Source organism: Mustela erminea, chromosome 14, assembly GCF_009829155.1.
Source record: "Mustela erminea isolate mMusErm1 chromosome 14, mMusErm1.Pri, whole genome shotgun sequence".
Classification (NCBI taxonomy): Eukaryota; Metazoa; Chordata; class Mammalia; order Carnivora; family Mustelidae; genus Mustela; species Mustela erminea.
Genome location: NC_045627.1, coordinates 30,590,061 through 30,612,719, shown reverse-complemented (window position 1 = coordinate 30,612,719; position 22,659 = coordinate 30,590,061). Strand labels below are relative to the sequence as shown.

The 22,659-nt window shown below is 38.2% G+C and overlaps 1 protein-coding gene and 1 pseudogene across 2 annotated transcripts in view; one reads left to right on the top strand and one right to left on the bottom strand.

Annotated features, from left to right (window-relative positions):
- The window catches only part of REEP3 (receptor accessory protein 3), a 97,962-nt gene that overhangs the window by 70,642 nt on the left and 4,661 nt on the right, over positions 1-22,659 (bottom strand). The gene's annotated exons all lie outside the window — the stretch shown is intronic.
- On the top strand, positions 18,056-18,432 carry LOC116573760 (annotated as a pseudogene).

Here is a 22,659-nt window from a genome sequence, read left to right as displayed (position 1 = left end):
ACTATACTATTTTCTTTAAACAATATCAACAGGTTTTAAAGTTTTTAATTGATCATATTGCTAGCTAGTATTTTCATTTATTTATAAGAATACTCATATGACTTTCACAGCTTTCATCACCGATACATTTAAAAATATGTCACAAAGTATTTAATCTAGACTTTTCATGTTTTCAATAAGAGGGCCCATCATAGCTACATTTTTGTCCACCAGGCTGCTCAAAATGAAACTCTAAACTGCTGTTTAAATTTTCAGAGGCTTTGCTCTGAAAAGATCAGAACACTCCATAACGAGAAAGGAAATCCTTCTCTATCAAGAACTTCTGGGGCTGGAAGATCTAGCTGAGAGATGGGAGTTCCTTGTATCTGATGTGAATTATGTAAATTAATCACCTAAACTGCTTATACTTGAGTACCTAATATTATTTGATGCTTATGGTAAAAGAGGTTAAAATAGGAATCTCATGTTCAGGGATAGACTTTTTTTTCCTTGAAATGTACAACCATTCAAATTTTAGGCCAAATTTGAACAATCTCAATTTCTATTCAATCCTAAAAATTTAATAGTATAAAAAAAAAAACACTTGGAAGCTCTAATTCTTTCCCCAAAGATATATAAGGAGGATAGAAATGTGGTTCAGCATTACATAATGTTGCCACCCACTCCAGAAACAGAACTGAGTGCCTAGCAACAGTAAAGGGTCATCTCAGGAGAGTGCTGATTGCTCATTGGAGCATTCGAAACACAGATGCTTTTCTATCCTTATCACTTCCAGTCTCCACTAATCACACACCCGTTACCTTAGATCCCAGGGCCATCTCATGAAAACCTTCCTCCCATGACCATCAATAACTGCTAGTTAGGGGAGCCTCTAATTTTAGGTACATTCAAAATAGATTTTCAAACATTATAAGAAAAGATGCATTTTTGGGTACAGAATAGTCACTGCATTCTTCTTCCCCAGTGATAATTCCTTTAAGAGAGGAAATGTTCATTTTCGTGTTGGTATATTTCTTACCTGGCACCTCATACCCCAGGCCTGAAAGCTCTGAAGAGCAAGGCCAAAGCATCAGTTAATAACAAAGGGTTTAGGCAGATACTGCTAAGGCCCATGGTAGGAGAACTCTTCTTGAAACAGTAAGCTCATGTTCAAGAGTTGGTTTATATTTTCTTTAAATAGCCATTTAAGCTTTAGTATAATTTAAACAGTCTCAATTCCTATTCAGTCCTAAAGATTTAGTAATACAAATAAAGACCCAGGAAGCTCGATTTTTTTTCCCCTAAAGATATATGAAGAGGATGGAAATGTGGTTCAGCATTACGTAACATGGTCACAACTCCAGAAAAACAAGTGAGGGCACCTTTACTTATGTTTATTGGCTATTTGCATGTATCCTCCTCCTCTTTCATGGTGTGAAGTCCCTTGTCCATTTCTTTCATATAGTCTGAATATTTTCTCCCACTCTGCCCTTTATTTTCACTCTTACTGGTGCCTTTTGATGAAGTGTTTAATTTTCACCTATTTCAATTTATCATTCTCTGTGTTTTACTTTATGACTAATGCTTTCTGTGCCCTGTTTGATTACTTTTCCTTATTTCCAAGTCACACAGATATTTTCCTATATTATCTTCCAGAAACTTTGTTTTACTTTTTATCTGTAAAGAAACTGAAAATTTTGTGTATGGTCTGGGTTTGGGGCTATGATTATACGAATAGATGATATCCAATTGGCACAGGACCATTACTGTAAATAAAAACCTTTCCCCACTGCTCCATGGTGCCACCTCTGTCACAAAATAAGCATCTACCTATCTATGGGACTCTTTCCAGATCCTATGTTTCATTGGCCTATTTGGCTATCTTTGCCACAGTATCACATTGTCTTAATTACCATAGCGTTGGAATCTTGAGATCTGATTAACTCATCCAACTATTAATATCTGATCACGTACGTTGTTCCACAATTTTTGCCCTCTGCTCTTTTAATTCAAGATTGTCTTGTCTACCCTTGGTCCTTTGCATTTCTATGTTTTAGAGATAACTTGTCAATTATCTTCTCTCCTTTTTGAAAAGATTTTATTTATTTGACAGAGCTCACAAGTAGGCAGAGAGGCAGACAGAGAGAGAAAGGGGAAGCAGGCTCCCTGCTGAGCAGAGAACCCCCAGGTTCTTGATTCCAGGTCTTGATTCCAGGACCCTAAGGTCATGACTGAGCCAAAGGCAGAGGCTTAACCCACTGATCCACCCAGGCGCCCATTCTCTTCTCAAGTGAATTTAATTTCATCACTTTGAACATCTACAGCCAATCTGTCAAGCAATCCTCCGGGCTGTATCTTTAAATCTAGAATCTGATGACTGCTATCAACGTGGTCCAAGTAACCACCCATCCCTCACGGGTTTATTAACATAGTCTCCTAATGATCAAACTTCCATCCTTGCCCTTTTACAGTCTACTTACTGTGGTAGAGAAATCTTTTAAAATAAGATCTGGGAGCACCTGGGTGGCTCAGTTGGCTAAGTGTCTGCCTTCACTCAGGTCATGTTCTCAGGGTCCTGGCATCAAGCCCTGCATCAGGCTCCCTGCTCAGTGGGGAGTCTGTCTTTCCCTCTCTCCCTCTTGCCCCCCAACCCCATCCCTGCTCATGTGCTCTCTCACTCTCTTTTTCTCAAATAAATAAATAAAATCTTTAAAATAAGATCTGATGGGGCGCCTGGGTGGCTCAGTGGATTAAGCCGCTGCCTTCGGCTCAGGTCATGATCTCAGGGTCCTGGGATCGAGCCACGCATCAGGCTCTCTGCTCAGCAGGGAGCCTGCTTCCTCCTCTCTCTCTGCCTGCTTGTGATCTCTCTCTGTCAAATAAATAAATAAAATCTTTAAAAAAAAATAAAAATAAAATAAGATCTGATAATGTCACTCCTATGCTTATAACTCCTCAATGGCTTCCTGCCTCCCTCAGAGTAAATGCCAATGTCCTTAACAATGGCCTACATCTCTTGCCCAGTAGTGCTCTGCCTGCCACACTGACCTCCTTTTGCTGAGCACAACTCTAGCTTGGGGCTGGTACTGAGTCAACTCCCTGAGAAGCTCTTCCCCAGATCAGAAAGGCTCTTGTCCTCACCTCCTTCAAGTCTTAGCTAAAATAAATGTCAACTACCCACCGAGGCCTTCCCTCACTACCCAATTAAAAATTCCAAGTCACCCTGAGACGAAATGGAAACTATTCCAAGTAAGATCCTTTATCTTTTCATAAAAATAGAACATGATAAAGTAGTTCCTTTAATAAACATAAGCAACTTTAAGAGGAAAGTCTTACTTTTTTTCAGGTAGCCCTTTCAATCTTCCTTGTATTTGTTGAAAATAAGACAGTCATTGGGGCCTGTGGGTGGCAAAGTGGTTTGAGGGTCTTACTCTTGGTTTCTGCTCAGATCTGATCTCAGGGTTCTGGGACTGAGTGTGGAGTCTGATTGGGTTTCTCTCCCTCTATCTCTGCCCCTTTCCCCTCTCAAATAAATAAAATCTTGAAAAAAAGAAAAAAAGAGGTCATGGCGGTTGACCTGACAATGATAAGTACCACAAAGCTGCAGAGGATACAGCCCCTTCTGCTGGCCATTGATCCCATGCTACTTTAGTCTCTTAGTTTTAAATTTTAATGTGTGGGGAAAGGACTAGGTAAATCAAATGATCTTTGCTTTAGTGGCATATGACTAAACTCTAATGCATATAAGGAGAATTAGGATGTTTCCTCCAAATCTTAAGGTATTAGAGTATTTTTTTTTTCTAGAGCAGTTTTACCAAATGCTACTTTTTTTTTAAGGTTTTATTCATTTATTTGACAGGCAGAGATCACAAGTAGGCAGAGAGGCAGGCAGAGAGAGAGGAGGAAGCAGGCTCCCCACTGCACAGAGAGACCTATGTGGAGCTCGATCCCAGGACCCTGAGACCATGACCTGAGCCAAAGGCAAAGGCCTTAACCCATTGAGCCACCCAGGCAACCCCCAAATGCTACTTTTAAAGTTTACTATGTAATATTTGATCTCTACTAGAGTATATATAATATCTATACAAGTATAAGGTCCAACAATGCATATGAACCCAACCCCCAAATTAAAATGAGAGCATTGCCAATAACATCCCATCTACCTCTGCACCCCTTCCCAGTCTCAAGTGCTCTGACCACCCTTCCTAATTCAACCCCTTGCAGTTGCTGCTGCTGTTGCTCAAGCTTATTGTCTCTTTCCCTCCCTCAACCTGTCCTTCCTCATGTTTCCCATTTCACAAAATGGTGACACCTCCTACTCAAGTTAATCCAAGCTAGATATCTGAAATTCTTTCCTCGTTCTCAGCCTTAATTCTGACCTATTTTATTTTATTTTATTAAAGGTTTCATTTATTTATTTGATAGAGAGAGAGAGACAGTGAGAGAGGAAACACAAGCAGGGGAAGAGGGAGAGGCAGAAGCAGACTTCCTGATGAGAGCCCGATATGGGGCTTGATCTCCGGACTCTGGGATCATGACTTGAGCCAAAGGCAGACGCTTAACAACTGAGCCACCCAGGCGCCTCCCATTTTATTTTTCACGGGGACTGCCTGTCCTCATTACTTTCTCCAGGCTCCCTGTTAATATTACTTAAAATCTTTCACTGCTTTGCCTTGCTTTTCTCAATGAAGAAACAACTCAACAGACTATGCAAGGCTAGATTTCTCTAATCTTATCTTGGCAAGTCTGTGCTCCAATGATATTGAAATACCTGCTTGCTGTTCCCCAAGACGGTCATGTCATTTTGTTTCTATGCCTTGGCATACTTTTCCCCTCTGATTGGGGCCTCTTCTCAAGGAGCATCACTTCAAAGAGGGAGCTGAAAGACTATTTCCTCCCAGAGGCTGTCCTTGCCTCCTCTAGGGAAGGACCCCGCCCCTCCCTGTTCTCACAGCATCTTGTGCATGCTTGATTTGATGCTACTAGCAGTGTGAATTTTGGTAAATTATTCACTTTCCTGTGCTTCTTGGCTTTTTTGTAAGATACAACAGTGACTACCTTAGGAGGACTAACCGATTTGTGCCATGGAACAATGCCAGGCACATGGTACACAGTCCACAAATACCAGTTATTATTGTTCCACAACAGTATGTTCATGGACTTTCCCTTCTGCTGTCGTTGTGTTCGGCATTCCTTTAGGACAAAAACTGCCATGTTTAGCTCTCTATTCCCAAAGCCTAGAACATTCTGATACATGGTAGGTACTCAAATATTTGCAGAAAGAATAAAAATAAAAAAACTCTTTACTTCACACAAAAAGGCAGAATGGAATCTTTTGTACACACACAGTCTAAAATACAAATATAGCCCAAGCTGAGGCCAGGAAATGAAAAAGTGACAAAAGAAACCGATACAGTGTTATCCAATCTGATGACTGTATGATTTTCTTTTATGGCCTTAAAAAAAAATGCAATGGCCATTTCAGATTAAAAAATTATTACAGGGGTGCCTGGGTGGCTCAGCTGGTCAAGTGTCTGACTTCAGCTCAAGTCATGATCTCAAGGTCTAGGATCAGACACCCCCCCCCCCCCAAAAGTCTGGCTCACTGCTCGGCAGGCAGTCTGCTTTGTCCCTCTCCCTGGCTCACTCTCAAATAAAGAAATGAAATCTTAAAAAGAAAAAAAAAAAGAAAATTATGATAGCAGTAGCATTTTTTTCTGGTGGATTAAGTATCATCATCTCTTAATTAAACATACTATATTAACAATTTTAATTCTCAATTTGACACACATTATTTATCAAAATTCATTAAGCCATAAAGTCAAAAAAGCAGTGAGAGAAGTCTAATTTCCTTCAGTAGCTTAAGTCTCAATGTCAATATACATATACAAATGGTCATATTTCCCAATAGCATCATATTTACTTGGATAGGTGGTTTTCCTCATTTCTGATTCATCCCTATTTTGTGGAGAACATTTACACTCAACTTGTTTAAAATGTATTTGTTTCATTAAAAAGAAAACTTTTCACAAAATGTTTTTGTTATTGATTGATGACCAAAGATTTAGTATTTATTTCCCTTATTATTATTGTTGTTGTTGTTTTTTAGTTTCCATAGCAGTGCACTGAATTATACTTTAAATACCACATACCCTTCTTTAAGGAAGGAATATAAAAGAGAAGATGGACAAATTCCAACAATTATTTTTTTTTTAGTCTTTCATGATTTCTTTTGAAGATTTTATTTATTTATTTGACAGTGAGAGAGAGAGATCACAAGTAGGCAGAGAGGCAGGCAGAGAGAGAGAGGGAAGCAGGCTCCCTGCTGAGCAGAGAGTCAGATGTGGGCTCTATTCCAGGAGCCTGGGATCATGACCTGAGCTGAGCTGAAGGCAGACGCTTTACCCACTGAGCCACCCAGGTGCCCCTCAACAATTTATTTTTAAAACACACACACACACACACACACACACCAGCTACAGAGAAACAAGATTCACAAAATGAATACTCCAAGTATTGTTTGTAGAAACAGTATCATAAATTGTGTGCCCATATAGGTCACTCAGAAAAAAAAAATCAAATCACTTCTAGAAACATATTCTTTTCCACTCAAATGTTGAAACCTGTTAAATAAGGTTGTTTCATAGGAGATTTCTTCTTTAACAATCAAACACCCTTTTTAGTAAGCGAAAAGTTAGCTACTATACTAGTATGAGTCACAATCACTTAAGAATTGACAAATTACTATTTTCCTCTTCACTTGAATCAGTTCTACTTTCTTATTGACCAAATAGAGGCAACTTAATCAAATCATCCTAGAATCAGTTTATGAGGAAGAGAAAAATGATGGCTTGCATACAGGGAAGAAAAACCTGTCAAATACTTAAAAATGACACCTGTAAATTTTGTTATCCTACCACTGAATTTAAGAGATTAGGTCTACTAACTAGTGCTAGAAAAAAACCTTGAAAACAGAATCCTTCTAATAAATGAAATAGCTTTACAGGGGTGCCTGGTTGGCTCAGTGGGTTAAGCCTCTGCCTTCAGCTCAGGTCATGGTCTTGGGGTCCTGGAATCAAGCCCTTTATCGGGCTCTCTACTTAGCAGAGAGTATGCTGCCAACCCCTCCATCCCCCGCCTACCTCTCTGCCTATTTGTGATCTCTCTGTCAAATAAATAAATACAATCTTAAAAAAAAAAAAAGAAAAGAAATAGCTTTACAGACTAATTCTAAACACTAGCAACTGCCATGTGATCATAACATTAGAAAACATTAAAGAAAGACAATTTCCCTTTTCAGGTGGAACAAAATCATGATAGTATTTTTTTCTTAAGCCATTAAAGTTTTGGGGTGTTTTTTTTTGCAGCAATAGATGACTGAAAGCAGCAAGGAACTTCAGGGGGCCCCAGTATAGTGAGCACAGACTCCTGAGGGCATGGAAGTCCTGGTCAATCAATATTGCCTGATGAATGGCTGTGGGGCACTGGTGGGCATAATGAAACCGGAGAAAGGTGGCATCAGTGGCACAAGGAACAGATACAGAAGACTGGAGAGCTGCAGTAATAACTGATTATATGGATGGCATCCTATCCTCTTGAATGTAGCTGGAGAGACCTGAAGTCTTACCTAATTTAGCTGGGCTAGGGTTAGCAATCTGTTAAGAGTTAGGGTCAACTGCTAAAGTGACCCGTACTTAAGGTTCACAGATTAGTGTTGAGAGAATATTAAAATGCGAGACAAAACTAAGTCTATTTTTCTTCATCTTTCATTTCTTTGTAACTCTAATGACATTTTTACATAAGGGTTACAACTCTGTAATACTCATTAGTGCCTTGCTGTAATGCAAACGGACTGTTTTAAGGGGCAAGGACAAATAATGTACTACTGTGTAGGCCCACAACAGTGTTAAGGACATTCATGGAGAAGTGCCTCAAAGTAATCTAAGTTAATCAGGAGCAGAATTATCTCTGTTTTAGGGATGAAGTAAAGGCATACTACTACAGCTGACCCTCGAACAAAACAGGTTTGTACTGGGTAGGTCCACTGACATGAGGATTTTGTTTTTGATAAATACAGTACAGTACTGTAAATGTATTTTCTTATGATTTTCTCAATTTTTTTCCTCTAGCTTACTTGATTGTAAGAATATAGTATATAACACATAAAACATATAAAATATGTGTTAATTGACTGTTACTGGTGAGGTGTCCAGTCAATAGTAGGCTATTAGTATGTAAATGTAGGGGGAATCAGATGTTATACACGTGTTTCGGACTGTGTGGTAGTTAATGCCCCTAACCCCTGCATTGTTCAGAGTCAACTGTACTAAGAAGGAGTGATGTCACCCGCTGTGACTCAAAGGGGTAATGATGTGAGATTGCATTTTACAAAACTCCAAAGTCTGTAAATTAGAAATAATGACATGTAAATATTGGTATTTTTACCTTATACACAAAACCTGAAATGTGTCTCCAGAGTCATGATAATTTCACAGTAATTCTAAAGCTGGCTGAAGAAAGGAACTGAAATTGCTTTTCTACCGCTGCCACAGAGCATGCTACTTTAGCTGGCAAAAAGAAGTATCTATCCTTCGTTGAGACCTTGTTATTATGAAATCCTGAAGAACTTACACTTGACATAAAATGCTACCAGCTGAACTCTAAATAAACCAAGCACACACACAGCGCTGTCCCCAGGATAACTGGAGTTTCTTAACCTTAAAAAAATATTTTCTCTATAATAACTGTTAGTATAAAGGTCATTAATTTCTGTTAAATTACATTGGTAGGTGGTTGTACTTCTCTAGCTAACACATATTGCTATTTGGATTTGAATGCTACCACTTAAAAGATTTCAGTCTTGGTTGGTATTAAAAGTTGAAATGAAGTAAAGGCATTTATTTTTCTGAAGGAAACTGTATTAAAACTAGTCTTTCATTTAAAGAATAGGTTATAGGGACACTGGGGTGGCTCAGTCAGTTAAGCCTCTGCTTGGGCTCACGTTATAACCCCAGGGTCCTGGGATCGTCCAGCATCAGGCTCCCTGTTCAGCAGGGAGTCTGCTTCTTCCTCTGCCCACTGCTTCCCCTGCTGGTGCTTGCACGCGAGCACTCTCTCTCTCTCTCTGACAAGAAATAAAATCTTAAAAAAATTAAAAAATAAAGAACAGCTTATATACTTTAGGTTATGTATTTTATTTTTTTTATTTTTTATTTGTTTTTATTTGTTTTTTAAGATTTTATTTATTTATTTGACAGACAGAGATCACAAGTAGGCAGAGAGGCAGGCAGAGAGAGAGGAGGAAGCAGGCTCCCTGCTGAGCAGAGAGCCCGATGTGGGGCTCGATCCCAGGACCCTGGGATCATGACCTGAGCCGAAAGCAGAGGCTTTAACTCACTGAGCCACCCAGGCGCCCCTAGGTTATGTATTTTAAAGAGCAACATGCTTTAAGAATGTTTTTTAAATAGAGATGTTTCCAAAAAAATGATTCATAGTTTTAATAGAAACATCACCAAAAAGAACAAAGAAATCTAAAACTCAGATTTACTCCTCAGAAATTATCAATAATAACATTTGATGATCCAAACATTGTTCATTAAGTGGAAAAAGAAGATTGATTAAAAAAAAAGTAAATAAGATGGGATCTTAATATACATATCATTTAAAATAACGCAATATTGCTTAATTTAACAGATGATAAAACTGACGGAATAAATAAAATTTAAGTTAAACAGCAGAAATGTCAGAACCTCAAGTAATCCTCTGAGTTTAAGAAAAGGATTAGAATGCCTGGTGTTTCAACTCTACACATCATCTGTCCTTCTCCTGGGAATGATGAAATTTGCCTTGAGCTTCCTCTCGTCTTCCCCCGGCCTCCAGATTTTCATTACCTGCTATATTTTTAGCCAATTACAACACATTCTGATCTACAATATTAATACTATGGACACTTTTAAAGGCATGGAACGATTTTGATGAATTTAAAAATAACACACACCAAAAACTTTTAAAGTGATCTTTTTAAGGCAGTCTAAATTGTGTACTGCTGCGAATGTGCTATTTAGCCAATCTGACAAATGTGGTATTTTGCTGTTGGCTAGACTTTGTCTCACATGCTAGCTGGGAATATGCAATGCGTTTCCAAGGTGAATTTCATGAGGCACTACTATAGAGAATGCTGCAATAAAATCCAGACATTCCATCCACTACATTCCTTTCCTCTAATACTTCTGTAATTCAATCTAAAAAAGACCAAGCAAGTGTGTCTGGGAAGATCACTGCTTTAGACACCACTAATGTTCCTTATTGCTAAGCTTCAGATGTTTTCTGGGTACTCAAATGTCCCAAAATCACTGAAAACCAAACTAAGGATATTTTGCAAGTTTTTTCTCCTTGTTTTAAATGGTAACAATTCAGCAACTCAGTTCTGTCAGGATTTCCTGACACTACTATTTCTTAAAATCCTCAGTATGTTTTCTCTTTCATAACCTCTAGTGCAAAGATTTTTAAACCTGGTTGTACATTCTGATCACCTGGGGAGTTTTTAAAACTAAGAACGTTCAGGCCTTATTCCAGATCAATTAAGTCAGAATCTTTGAGGATGGAGTCTGGGAAAGTTGTTTTAAAAAGCTTTTACATACCATACAGTGCCTTGTGAGTTCTTATTCTAAATGAAGAATCCAAGCCTTCTCTATGGAAACAGATATTCTTAATTAAACCCATGTTCAGAAAGAGTGAAAATAATTTTACTAAAATTTTTAAAAGGTGAAAGTCATCATTCTATGAACTATATTTATCATAAATAGCTCCATTTTCAACATTTATAAAGCAATAGAACTGCTTTTCTGGTTCCAAAGCCATAATTTTAAAGTATCCCATCATACAAAACTTCTTTTTTTAAAGGGTAAATAAGGTTAGGAAATCTTGTCTGTTTATCAGGAAGTTTTAGGATTAGTTTGAGGGACTAAATGTTAGCAAAACCTAAGATTGACTGACAAAACCTTAAAACAAGAATCTGGCAAAGAGTAAAAGAAATAAATGACCACTGATTTCAGAGCTCATTTACTCGCTAACTTCTTTTTCTTGTTTGCTTTTTAGTTAATTCCAGCTCTCAAATTTTTTATTGTTCATATTAGGAGTTCATTTTATTTCATGAATTTCTAATCATGTTTCATAAGAAATGTTCCATAACAACCCACTTCATTTATCCCTCAGTAAATGGTATATGCTTGGGCTTTCGACAGTATTCCTGCACTTGTTACAGAAGCTATTGATTCCTTTTCTGATTTCCTCCTTTTTAAACCATTCTCACAAAATCCTCCAGTATTCCTCACTCAAATTGGCCAAAAGTCCTCACATTTAAAAAAAAAAAAGTGTTATTCAAACTAAGTTGGCCACCCTGTTGGTATTTCTGGGAGACTGCTACAGTAGTATAGAACCATGGAAAACTTATAAAGTTAAAGCTAGTAAATTTACTTACTTTGCATTTCCAAACTAGAAATCTCTGCAGACAAATCTGCCAATCTACTAGCTAATTACCTCCCAATCACGTTCCTGAGATGCTACAAGGTTCTGAATGCCCCCCTCCACTAACCAAGAGAGCACATGGAATGACAAGGGAGTGAGGGGACAGCCTAACAGGCCAAATAATTCCTGGCCATCAGTGGGTGACAGATGTCTCAGCCAGATCACCCCCACAGCAATGCTGACCACATGGAAAATACAAAGCTCTCTATGATTTTCCGTTTTCCTCCTTTTCTATAAATGAGGCTCAGCATGTGTAAGAAATCAGAGCTGCATGTTGGTATAAAATGTTACTATTAGACATTATTTCCCAATGATACGTTCAGACTCATCCCAGATTCTAGGACTAACCTCACTCACCTCCTTTGTAATAGTAGGGAATGGCTCTGAAACACAACCTGAAAGTTAAATTCTTCCTATGGAGCCATTAGGGAGTTTCAAGTAATGCAGTATTTCCAACCAACTAAGCTCTCCAAATGGACAAACAACATGGTTAGGAATACAAAGCAAACCATAGAGTTAAGATTATTATTCTACGTTTCAACATTAACAGTCTCTTAGATCTGTTTTAGTCTGGAAGTAGCTATAGTGAAGGCACATGAATTTATACATTTTTTAGACACTGAGTTGCTTTTTATAGCAATATCCCACATATCAAATGGATAGACAAGAAAATTACTGTCATCTGAAAATAAGTGAGGGGGGAGAGAAAGCTCTTAAGTGTTTATGCACCTACTTCTAGAACCTCAAAAATCCTTTGGATATGTAAGAAATTGGACGTTCTTCATTGGACTCATACCAGCTTTGAGAAAAAGAAGGGACTAGAGACAGCCTGCCTGGTGATCTCATAGGGGTTCTGGCCTTCTGTTCACAAACTCTTCACGACAGGTGCAGCCCCTTCCCTCCCTCCATCTGGGGCCTGGCTAAGCACTAAAACTGGCCTCTACACCAGCAAGAAGCATATGGGCTAGGACAGGGGCAGCATCTCCTTTCTGATGGTATCTGCTCCCTGTTGTCTAAGCTTGTCCCTTTAAATACTGTATCTTTGTCCTGTCTTACTGTGTCAAGCACATCTTCTTCTTCTTCTTTTTTTTTTTTTTTTAAAGCTTTATTTATTTATTTTAGAGAGAGTGCAGGTGGAGGGACAGGCCGAGGGAGAGACAGAATCCTCAAGCAGACTCTCCACTAAGCAGAGAGCCCAACCTGGGTCTCCCATCCGATGATATAACAGCTGATATGAAGAAAATACGACACACACTTCTAAGCCACGAAGCACAACGAAGTGAACCAATCATCCAAAATCAAGATAGAATATCACTATTACCGTTGCTTCTGAGCTTTTTCCTTTGCTAGGGTATTTCCTTAGAGGTGACCCTGATCCTAAAATTTGCATTTTTTCTTTTCTTTTCTTTTTGGACGAATAGATTGCTATTAATATATATATCTCATATAGTGTTCAGTCTTACCTTTGTTGGGGTCTTTAAAATGGTAACCTACTATATGTAATCCCATCTGGCTTTTCTTTTTTTTTTTTTTAAAGATTTTATTTATTTATCAGAGAGAGAGAGGGAGAGAGCGAGCACAGGCAGACAGAATGGCAGGCAGAGGCAGAGGGAGAAGCAGGCTCCCCGCCGAGCAAGGAGCCTGATGTGGGACTTGATCCCAGGACGCTGGGATCATGACCTGAGCCGAAGGCAGCTGCTTAACCAACTGAGCCACCCAGGCGTCCCCCATCTGGCTTTTCTTAAAAACAAAACAAAAACCAAAACTCACTATAATTTCCCTAACAGACATGCATGTTGATACTTGTAAGTGGTATCTCATTCAGCTTTACTGCTGTGTAATATTCCATTATGTGAATATACCAACAATCATTTACCCAGTCTCCTCTCCATGTAAACTAGCTTTCTTGGTAGATTCTCGCTTTAAGAACTTTCCTATGAATATCCTTGTAAACTTCTCCTGCTGCAGGTATCAAGGTCTACCAGGTACTGGAAATGCTGGGTTGCAAGGTATGTGAATGATGAACACTGTTAAGTTTCCAGAGCTATTACATCTTCCTCTCTTGCCATTCCCAAAAAATGTTGTTCTGCCCATCCTTGCCAACACTTGGCATTTTCAGACTTCTTAATTTTTGCAATGTAGAATGTGTGAAATGGAATTTCAATGTGGTCTTAATTTACATTTTCTTGAAAACTAATGAGTTTTGTGATTCTTTTTATATGTCTAGTTGCCATTGGTTTCATCTTCAAGGAGATGCCTTTTACTTTTGTCCCATTTTTTTTTTTTTTAGATTGTTAATTTTCTTATTGATTTTAAGGAATTCTTTACATCTTCTATTATACTTTGTCATTTATGTTACAAAACTGTCTGCATTCTTCACCCTCACTGGGCCACAATTCTAGTGCTGGCTTCCATTATACCTTCCTGTCCAGCCCCCAACTACTGAGGAATTGAGAAAACAGCAATATGGGTTTCCAAATAGAGTTTTAAAACACATATCCTAAAAACAGATATTTAAAATAATTGGGTATTTTTTTCTCAGAGATTAGCAAAGATAAAATTGTCAGGGATGGCATAGGTGGTAGAAATACACACTCAGCTACCACTGTTGAGAATGTAAAGTGAATCTTGATCTTGATAAGGGTGGTGAGACATGAGTATACACATTTGACAAAACTCACTGAAATTACTGCATGCAAATCCTGTCACACAGTTTGGTGGTGTGGCATACTGGTTCAGGTCTGGGTCTAGAGCTAGACGCCACTTAGCTCTGTCACTTAGTAAGTTATTTCATTTCTCTAAAGCCTTGGGCTTCTCAATGGCAAAAAGGGGATAACAGCAGTATCTGTAATATTAGGGTCATTGTGAGATATAAATGAAATTGTGTGAAAGTGCTTAGAATAATGCCTGATGCAGGAGCGTCAGATGTATGTTAATCAATCATTTACAGTTTGTTGCAGGGTATGGAAAGTTCTTCTCTACCAAATCATAACTGTAATGACATTCTCCTATATTTTCTTCTAAAAGTTTAAATATTTTAGTTTTTACATATAGGCAGGTGGTCCACTTATAATTTATTTTTGAGTTTGCTGTGAAAAAAGGATGTAATTTCATTCTTTTTTCTGAGAGATAACCAAGTTGTCACAACACTATTAAGTTACCCATCCTTTCCCACCAATTTTGAGTACTACTCTGTCACATTAGATTTCCACACATGCTGGATTAGTTTCTGGATTCAGTGATTATGTTCCCTTAAGTTTATCATCAATCACTGCACCAATTCTGTACTGTCTTAATTCCTACAACATAACAATCAGTCTTGATATATAATAGGACAAGTATTTCTTCCTTGTTCTTTTCAACTGTCTTACTGATTGCTGGGTTTTACTCTCTCCTGTGAACCTTAGGTCATTAGGTTCCATGAAAACAAAAAACAATAAAAATCCTGGTGGAATCCCACTGAATTTATAGATTTAGTTGCGAAGACCTGATAATCATTAGTTAATACTGATTCATCAACATGTGCTATCCACTTAGATCTTCTTTTAACGTTCATGTTTTATAACTTTCTTTAGTCCCCAGTGTTCCAGACTCTTTTAACAGGAGAATGCAATCTGTGTACATTTACTGACATTACTGACATATCTGAACCCATTTTCTGCATCTTTTTTACCCCTGTCCACATGTCCTCCCTCCTCTGTCCCCTTTATTTTGGCCTTCTATATCTCAAATAGCCTCTGTTTCACCACCACCCCCCCCACCCCGCTGGTTTGGGAACTATAAATAAATGACCTTTTAAATTGTTGTATCTCTGCATGTGACTAAGGCCTTACCGTTGTCTCCTTGCCTTTCCCCAGAGTGAAAGGAAAAAGAAGAACTAGAAAGAAAGGTGAGAAAAACATAAAGTGGAGGACAAGAGACAGCGAAGATGTACTTTGAACTGGGGAGTGGAACTGAACACTTGAAGGAGCAGGGCTGTGTGCTTTCCTTCCTCCTTCATATTTCTTAGTCATTTGAGGTAACCAAGGTCTGTTTTTATTGTAACTATTACTGTTAAAATGGCTTACCACTTTCGTTTTTCTAATTAGTTTTAGGTGAGCTATTTTAGTTAAAGCACTACAAGAACTTGTCACTAGCAAAAATTTAAGGTAATGCGGTATAGATTTACCGGAAGACGGTACACTTTCTTTCTTTCTTTTTTTTTTTAAATATATTTTATTTATTTATTTCACAGACAGAGATCACAAGTAGGCAGAGAGGCAGGCAGAGAGAGGGGGGAGGCAGGCTCCCTGCAGAGCAGGAAGCTGGGATCATGACCTGAGCGGAAGGCAGAGGCTTTAACCCACTGAGCAACCCAGGCGCCCCTACATTTTACATTTCTTAAACTTAGGAGACCATTTGAAACAAAGCAGTAGTTGCATCTTTAACCACCTAAAATAATACAAGATTTAGGACTTAAAAATTCCTAAAAAGTATTTAATCGTGACAAGAAAGCATAAACTCTGTGTGTATGGGGGCAGGGGGAGTTTATCTCCAATTTGTATTGCTTTCATTTACTTGGCAAGGAAAAGACCAGAAATCCTTTCAGAATATTTTTACACAAAGCTTTCAGGCCACTTTTCTCATAGAATTTTATTATTTATTATATATATTTTATTATTATAAGGCATTAATGCTTTAATGTTTTCAGGTTAAGATTTATACCCTTCTAAGGCCCTTTTATATGGATCTAGGGTTGTATCTTTAAAGGGTACTTTCCCCTATTTATTAAACACCTTAAAACTACCATCATTTCTATTTGCAAGATTAATTTAGGTATATAAAGTGAAAATTGAAAGGATTTATATTTCTGAAAACCAGAAATAAAAACTAAGGTTGATGAAAATTAATGATTTTAAAAAACCCAAATAAACAAATACTGAACAAGCAACAATTAGGAGGTTTGTTCACCAATACTGAGATTAGTTGGTGTCCCCAAGAAAACAAAAACCACAGGCACAAAGGAGCAAAGAACTGATCATGGCAATTATGACCCCCAGTAGACAACTATCACAAGTTCTCTTCTGTTCTCATATCTGCACTTTCTTTAAATCCACACTCAGGAATGCCTACTGCCTACTGTTTCTGTGGGCCTTTTTTTTTTTTTTTAAGATTTATTTATTTATTTATTTGACACAGAGAGAGAGAGAGAGAGAGAGAGGTATCACAAGTAGGCAGAGAGGCAGGCAGAGAAAGAGAGGAAGGGAAGCAGGCTCCCCGCTGAGCAGAGAGCCCAATACGGGACTCGATCCCAGGACCCTGAGATCATGACCTGAGCCGAAGGCAGCGGCTTAAACCACTGAGCCACCCAGGCGCCCCGGGCCTCTGGAAGTTTTAAACACAGAAAAGAAGACAGCTTATCCACTCTACTGTTATGGTGAAAGTGTATTTTAAATTTTGGGAATCCTAAAGATCAGTGATTGAAGTTTGATGATGTAAAAGTATCACATTAGCAGAATCTTTAGCATATAATTTATTCAGCGCTGTATACATTCATGCTATTTTTTAATGCCAAAGAATGCCACTTATTAATCATCACAGATACTGATGTAATACAAGGGTAATGTATTCATTTACTTAAATAACCAAGTAGTTTCTTTAACCTTAGATTTTATTTAACTGTCTGAATATAGTTGACACACGATGTTACATTAGTTTCAGGTGTACAAGATGGTGATTCAATTTCTCTGTAGCTTTTGCTAAGCTCACCCCAAGTGTCGCCACCATCTGTCACCATGCAACCCTATTACAATACCATTGACTGTATTTTCCAAGCGGGGCCTTTTATTCCTATGACTTATTCACTCCATAACTGGAAGCCTGTCTCCCATTCCCCTTCATAGATTTTGCCCATCCCGCCACCTCCCTTCCTTCGGTCAACCATCAGTTTATTCTTTGTAAATATCTAAGCAGTTTTATTAAATACAAACAGTTCACAGCTTCTCACAGAAAAGTAATTTATCTATGGCTCTCCATAGGAAACATACAAGTAATATAAACAAGATCTTCGTCGAGGGTTCTACTCTCCCTTTCCTGCCCCTAGTGATGGAGAACACACTGCTCTCATGAGACTGTCAGAGTCAATGGTGAACAACTCTGGGTATCAGAAAGCTTTCCCTTATATACAAAAATAAAACTGTCTTTCCTATAACATCCACCTATTGCCCTAACTTTATATTCACAATAAGGGAAAAATCACTACTGTCTCCACCATGTGACAACTCTTAAATTAAGAGTTATTTTGTTAGACATTAATTTTTCTCCTTTTCTAATCTAATCCTTAAAACCTCCCTGGCATTTTAGTTTTTCTCAGGATATGTAAAAGAGATTGTTATAAACTGAACCATGCTCCTTCAAAAAAGATCTGAAGGATCTACCTCAGAATGTAACCTGATTTGATAATCACATTAAAATGAGGTAATTAGCACGGTGGGTCCTCACCCAAAGAGACTTCTGTTCCTTATTAAAAGGAGAAATTTAGGGGGGCTGCTCTTGGTTGGGGCCGACTCGTACCTAAGGCAGGAAGATGGTGGCCGCAAAGAAGACAAAAAAGCCGCTGGAATCGATCAACTCTAATGAAAAGTGGAAAGTTCGTGCTGGGGTACAAAGCAGACTCTGAAAATGATCAGACATGGCAAAGTGAAGCTGGTCATCCTCGCCAACAACTGCCCGGCCTTGAGGAAATCTGAAATAGAATACTATGCCATGTTGGCCCAAACTGGTGTCCATAACTACAGTGGCAATAATATTGAATTGGGCACAGCATGTGGGAAATCCTACAGAGTATGCACGCTGGCTATCATTGAACCAGGTGATTCTGCTATCATTAGAAGCATGCCAGGACAGACTGGTGAAAGTAAATCACGCAGAATTTTTCTTTAATAAAACTGGCCAAAGCTTGTTTTAAAAAATAAAAAAATAAATAAAAGGAGAAATTTAGACACAGAGACCTTCACAAAAATGAAGGCAGAGATGGGGTGATGATCTATCAGTCATGGAATGACAAAGACTGCCAGCAAACCACCAGAAGCTGAGAGAGTCTTGGAACAGATTCTCCCTCACTGCCCTCAAAAGGAGCCAAGGAACCTACCCATACCCTCGCCTTGACTTTTAGCTTCCAGAACTGTGAGACAATAGGTTTCTGTTGGTCAGGCCGCCCAGTTTCTGGTATTTTGTTATAACAACCCCAGCAACCTAATACATTTCTCAAAAATGGGACATGATAAAAGGTTAAGGAAATTTTCCACAGCAGAATGCTTGGTTTTGTTTATGGGTGAGAATAATTCTTTCCTAAAATGGACTTACCATTGCTTGGAAACATAAATGCTCTCAGCAATAATATACTTGAATACTTCCTGAAATTATGTTTTGAACTATTGGTTAGTACAAACCTATTACATTTAGTTTTTTCCCTATGACTTTTGCTTTTATGATTTCCTCAGTACCTCTGCTTTTGCACAACTGATGAAACTGTTAATGGTAGAAGAGCAAATATTCTGGTAACCCTTGGCTCTGGTTTCAAATCCTAATATCTGAACAACTTACTGGACCAAGAAAACTATAACCTATAAACTACACTTTATTTACAAATTTAGAAAGTAGGGAATATGAATGAGTTAATGAGCAGAATATATGATTATATAAATTATTTTCAAAGTATACCGTATAAGCAATTTTCATCAATTTTGCAAACTTCTCTGTAAATACTGAAATAGAAATTAATTTTGAAATACTAAAAAAATTAAGATCAGCAACAATATTTCATATAGAAAATTCTTAAGCAAGAGATATTCTGAGATGCTTATGAATTCCCAAATATCATTTTATAGCCTGTAATTTTTTCCCACAAAGTACACTGGAGCAGCCAACAAAACCATTTTCAAATGGAAATGCTGAGCAGACTGTGCCTTGCAAGGGATCACTTCAGTTGAACTTTCTGTAATGATGGAAATGTTTTACTTTTGTGCTAACAGGTAGTTACTAAGCTCGAATGCCTATGGAGCACTTAAAATGTAGCTAGACTGAGGAACTTAATGTTTAGCTATCTAAATAGCCATAAGGGTCTAGTGGCACCATACTTTTTTTTGTTTTGAAGATTTTATTTATTTATTTAACAGAGAGATCCTCTGTTGTAGGCAGAGCAACAAGCAGAGGAGAGGGGGAAGCAGGCTCCCTGCTGAGCAGAGAGCCTGATGTGGAGCTCAATCCTAGGACCCTGAGATCATGACCTGAGCTGAAGGCAGAGGCTTAACCCACAAAGCCATCTAGGCACCCCGGTACCGCATTTTAAAAAAGATTTTATTCTTATTTTATTCATTTGAGAGAGAAAGAAAGAGAGACAGAGAGGACAAGCAAGGGGAGGGGTAAAGGGAGAGGGGAAGCCGACTCCCCGCTGAGCAGGGAGCTCCAAGAGGCCTGGGGCTCCATCCCAGGATCCTGAGACCAGTGACCTGAGAGAGAGGCTTAACCAACTGAGGCAGCTGCCCAGGTGCCTGTCGCACAGCTTCTAGTTCATTCCCTCCCATACATATTTTTCTTCTCTTTTCATTTAAGAGTAATTCTCAGCCAGTGGCAATTCTGCCCACTAAGTAACATATGGCAATATCTGGAGACATTTTTGGCTGTCATAACTGGGAGGTACCAAAGGCATCTAGGGAGGGAGAGGCCAGGGATGCTGTTAAACATCCTACAGTGAACAGGACAGGCATCCCCAAGAAAGGATTATCCAGTCCAAAATGTCAAAAGTGCGAGATTAAGAAACCTAGCCATATTTAAAAGATCTTCAAATGAAATTAAAAATACTTTGCATATCATTATGAATGGCCATATAATATTTTAACATTAGCTAGTCTGTTCTTAAAATCTTTTGCTAGTGTTCAATACTTCCATCCCAACTGCTGTTTTCTCTGTTCACAGTCTCTTAGCAAGTACACTATTTCACCTGATTTTCAGTCTTAGTGGCCCCTGTAAATGTCACATAACTGAAGCTGATAACTTTATTTCAGTAATAGGGATAAAAGTATGCATAAACTCTTAACCGTTTTGTAAACATGAAGACATTTGTAACACAATAACTTTTACTTATAACCTTTTATTTAACTTTATAAATACGCAAAAGGGCTAATTTAGTGCAAAGGCATAATCGATGACATAAAAAGTTCATGTTCTGCTTAACAGAGACTCAACAGTAGTCTTTTTCCACTTGACAAAACTGTAACATATTTAAGACATTTATTCATTTATTTTTAAAAGATTTTATTTATTTATTTTATAGGGAGGGACACAGAGAGAGAGGGAGCACAAGCAGGAGGAGTGGGAGAGGAAGAAGCAGGCTTCCCTCTGAGCAGGGAGCCTGATGCGAGCTCAATCCCCTGATTCTGGGATCATGATCTAAGCAGACACTTAACTACTGAGCCACCCTGATGCCCCTATTTAAGATATTTAAATTACCTATTTATGCCATTATTATTATTATAAGATACTCTTTATTTAAACATTATAATCTATACCAAAAGAGGAGAATATAAAAATCTCCATCCTTAAAGGGTTCAAAAATGCAGTGGAAGAAGAAATAGTTAATATACCCATGGTCACAAAAAATGAACAAAAGCAAATTGTTTCTGAGATGAAGGCTAATAAAGGAATCTTGTTGGAAGTTCAGGCCTCTGCAATGAAAACAAGACCCAATAGTTTAGGATGTGTTTTCTGTCTTAACGAAGGAAGACAGAAAAGAAATCTCTTAAAGGGCATTCATGACAAATTATATTTTTAAGCTTTCAATGTGCTAAATTTCCTTGAAAATCTTGCTCCTATTTACCTTATTTCTCATGGCCTAAGTGTAATTTCTGTAAGTTTCCTATTCTTAGACACAAATTCTAAACACTTCAGTTATTCACATGATAAATCTCATCAAAACTAGAAAATAAAATCTACTTTAACCTAATTAAAAGATGATAAATTTAGCCATCACTGAGATTTTATAACCACTTAAAAAGTATGTAAAGCTCCTATCAAGGGAGAAAAATATCACTTATAAATTGTGACTGTCCTCAAACTTCCACAAGGATTTAAAAATTACTCAAGATGTTTTTCATTAATCCTACATGATCTCAACACACAAAGGGGAGAAGCAGGATGCTATTAGAATAATACTTTTAAGAGATGATGCTGGCTTGGACTAGAGTAACATAAGTAAAGGTGATGAAAACAGGGGGGATCCTGTTTATATTTTGAAGGTAGAGCCAACAAGATTTGCTGTAGGACTCAATGCAGGCAATGAGAGAAAAACCAGTATCAAGGATAATCCCAAGATTTTTGGCCTGACCTACTAGAAGGACTAAGCTGTCATTAACTAAGCTGGTGTAGGCTGCCAGGGAAGCCAGACTGGGAAGGAAATGCAGAAGCTCAGTTTTGGGTATCTTAAGTTTGAGATGACTTTCAGATGTTTCCAACTGAAGTAGGCACCTGAAAATACATACGATCATGAGTTCAGCACAGAGGTCTGGGTTGGAGATGTGAATTATGAGAGTGCTCATAGAAAAGAGAAAAAAAAAATCTAGGAAGTGAACTCCTGCACCTGCCAACTTTAAGAAGTCAGGGCATGTGGAGGAATGTGGCAAGAGAGACAGAGTAGGGAGGGCCAGTGAGTTAAGAAGAGTACGAAAACAAGGTTTCTTGGAAACAAGTAAAGAAAGCACTTCAAGGACACAGTGAGCAACTGTACCAAAAGCTCCTGATAAGTTAGATGAGGACCCAACAACTTTGTCATATGGAGGTCACCTCTTGACCTAGAGAATAGGCAATTCAGTGGAGTGGTTGGTGGTAAAGCTGGTTTTACCCAGCTTTGGGTTGGAGAGTGACTCAAAGGAGAGGAAGTGGAGAAAGTGTATATTGATTGTTCTTTTGAGGAGTTTTTGCTTTAAAAGGCATGGGAGAGAGAAATGGGATAGTAAGATGAAAAGTCAGCTGAAAGAATTTTTTGTTAAATGGGAGAAACGATAGCATGTTTGCTGACAAAAGATCCAGGAGAGTGAGAAAACATGCTGGAAAGAAGGGAGAAAACTGCCGGAGTATGGTTTTTAAGGTATATAATTTAGACTTTAAAGATACCCATTA